Here is a 3,568-nt window from a genome sequence, read left to right as displayed (position 1 = left end):
AAATGAAATTGATAAAGTAAAAAAAGCATGTATCATTATACACATATACAGCCTCTTCGTTTTTCCAACTCTAATTATTGACCAATGCCAACATAGTTATGAATAGAGAATTATAGCCATAGAATATAATGTTTCATCTTTCTGTTCCTGTATTAGCAGGATGAAGCACATCACTTCTACTTTCAGAACATCTGGAAATACTGATATTGAAATGATCACACTTTACTATATATTATAACTACAGACTTGCTTGTTGTCTATTACCTCTAATTACTATGAATTCTTTGAGGACAAACTCTTCTATTGGATTCTTCTCTATATCTCCAAGTCTCAGCCAAGGTTTGGCAGAAACATGTGCTCCATATATGCTCATTCAATGTTTACTGAATATAGTAGAAAACATACGTGCGCATGAACAATAAAACACTTTAAAATGATTTGATAATTACCATCAAAATGGTTCAAATAGTATGATTTTAGCTTTAGAAGGAGAGGTCACTTCTTTGTAGGAAAAGGAGCACAGCACAATGGGTAAGTCTGAATTTTAGAGTTAAGCATCCTTGGTTTTAAATCCTGACTCTGCCATTTACTAGCTCATATGATCTAGGGTGTGACCTAATCTCTTGAAACCATAGTTTCCTAATTGGTGAACTGAAGATACTATTAGTTGGGAGAACTAAATGAGATAATGCATTGTAAAATGTCAGTGTATAATATGTGCTTGTAACATGCCTATCTGTTCACCACCACCTGACCACATCATTGTCATCACAACCATCACCATCATCACAATCATCCTTATCAAAGTCTTTGTGATGGAGATACTTACAGTTTGCCAGAGGAGATATAACGGAAGAGCACCCAACAGTCAAAAGCTTGGTACTGTAGGTGTTAAAGAGATTTAAGACAAAACCGGGAAGGTAAGTGGCACTATTTGATTGGAATAGAGAGTATTTCTGGGTAAGGAATGGGAGAGAATAATCTTTCGGTAGACTATACTGAGACTTCATTGGATTCAAAGCAGGAGAAGGGCTGGTTCAGAGCCGGCTGTGGAACGAATGTTCTTCTGCTTGTGCATGACTGGGCTGGGGAGAGGGAGGGAGATGGAAACGATAAACTATATTTATGAAGCTTCTCCAGTTCTTCCAATGAGATGTTGACATCCCCCTCTAGGGTAGTAGTATAGGAAAGGAAAAGAGACGATGAAGATGTGGGACATTGGGAAGAATGAGCTGATAGAACTCAGTGTCCAAGTAAAGAGTCAGAGTTCTTAAGGTCTAGAACTGGATGCCTGGGAGCATGGTGCTGCTAATACTCTAATAGGGATAAAGTGCAGGGGAGAGTGGTTTTAGTGGTGAGATGAATTTGGTTTTAGTTATGCTAAGCTAAGGTGTATTGAAACATCCAGGTAATGAATGATATCACATAGATATTGGGAATGTGCTCTAAGAACTCACAAGAGACATTAAGGCTGGAGACAGATTATTTGGGAAGATTTCTATATATAGCTAATTAATTTAGAAATTATATAGAAATCTTCCCAATAAATCTGAGCTCTGGTAGCATAGTGGTTACAAATCAGGCTGCTAATCTCACAGTCAGCAGTTCAAAACTATCAGCTGTTCCATGGGAGAAAGATGAGGCTTTCTGCTCCCGTAAAGATTTACAGCCTCAGAAACCCTGTACAGCGTCACTATGAGTCGGAACTGACTCCACAGTATTTAAAACAACAACAACAAATTCCATATAGCTAATTAAAGATTTCTAATGACTAAAAGCATACTATTTGATCAATTGTCAAGGAAGGGTAAGAGTATAAAGACAGAAGGATCAGAACCTTGTCCTTGGAAAATGACTCCCAAATCAATAGAAACAAGAGTCAGATCTGTGGAGGAGGAGGGAGAGAGAGAGAGGCAGAACACACCATCATAGCAGCCAAGAGGGAAGCGAGGGAGAGAGAGAGAGGCAGAACACACCATCATAGCAGCCAAGAGGGAAGCGAGTTTCAAGGAGGATAGAAATGGTCAGAGGAATCAGGAGCTGCAGAGAGATCAAAGAAAAATAACTGAGATATGCCCATTAGGAAAACATAGGTGACAAAAGAGAAGAAAAACTAGGTTGCAGGTGCAAAGGAATGAGGAAGTGGAATGGGGGGAAAAAAGGGAGATACGGAGAGTACATTAGTAGCTCAAGAAATTCAGGAATGAAAGGACAGAGATAGGGCGATGGATTAAGGTGGGAGCAGACTTGCTCTTCCCCCAGATAAATGACCACTCACCAGTGTTCATCCAGACATGCTTACCTGTCTGTATTTTAAGACACAGAAAGCAATATTGGCTGTTGGAGGCTAGAGCAGGGGCTTTGGAACAAACTAGCTTGAAAGTCAGTCTATAGTCATTCTAAAGTTAGAGAACACCTTATCTGTATGTGTGCAGCAGCAAATGTTTCAGCAGAGACAACTCATTTATCACGCATCAACAGGCTATGAGACAGGGAAACAAGAAACCTTCTGGTTCTCTTCTCTCCTTAGGAAAACAATGCTTAATCCACTCTTGGAAGAAAATCCAAAAGCTTTGAAAAAGTGTTTTAACAAGGAAGGTCTAGACCCCAATGCCCAATACCTGATAGGTCAGAAGACAGGAGAGCAACTCTCTCCAAGTTGAGGTCTAGTAAGAAGAGGACCAGACTTGAAGCCTGAAGACTCAGGTTCTAGGCTTAAACTCCCAGTCTAGCTCTATGACTTTATGCTGAACACCAGTTAATTGATCTGTAAGATGAGGTTATAATAGCCACTTTATAAACCTGCTGCAAGGATCCAATAAAATACCTGTTAAAGTAGGACCCTGGACTGGATTTAATGTTCTGCTGTTTCCATCTTGAAATCCTTAAGAGGCGGTTCTGTGTTTTCATTTTATATTGTTGCTGTTGTTACTGCGACTTTGTGTCTTCCTTCCATCTTTCTTTTCTGTGTTGTTAAATATCTTGCCCACAGAATTCTTCAGTATTGCAACTCGAGGCTTGCATTTTTTCTTCAGTTCTTTCAGCTTGAGAAATGCTGAAAAGTTTTCTTCCCTTTTGGTTTTCTAACTTGAGGTCTTTTCAGTTTCATTATAATACTTTGTCTTCTTGAGCTGCCTTTTGAAATCTGTTTAGTTTCTTCCCATCATCATTTCTTCCATTTGTTTTAGCTACTATGTGTTGAAGAGCAAGTTTCAGAGTTTCTTCTGGTATTTTATTTCCTGTCTTTTACGTAACCTTTTACTTTCTTCATGTACGATATCCCTGATGTCATCTCACAGTTCATTTGGTCTTCAGTCATTAGTGTTCAATGCACCACATCTATTCTTGTGATGGTCTCTAAACTCAGGTGGGAAATACTTGTACTCTTGAACACTTGTTTTCATTTTCTTCAGCTTCAGCTTGAACTTGTACATGAACAATTGATGGTCTCTTTTGCAGGTGGTGCCTAGCCTTGTTCTTGTTCCACAGCTACATTTGATTTGATTTCTGCGTATTGTCTGATGCCGGCGTCTTACCTTGACATAGTTGTCACGAGTGTTTGGTTCAC

The sequence above is a fragment of the Chrysochloris asiatica genome, unplaced genomic scaffold (genome assembly GCF_000296735.1).
Source record: "Chrysochloris asiatica unplaced genomic scaffold, ChrAsi1.0 scaffold00053, whole genome shotgun sequence".
NCBI classification, from domain to species: Eukaryota; Metazoa; Chordata; class Mammalia; order Afrosoricida; family Chrysochloridae; genus Chrysochloris; species Chrysochloris asiatica.
Note: the sequence above shows the minus strand (reverse complement) of the source record.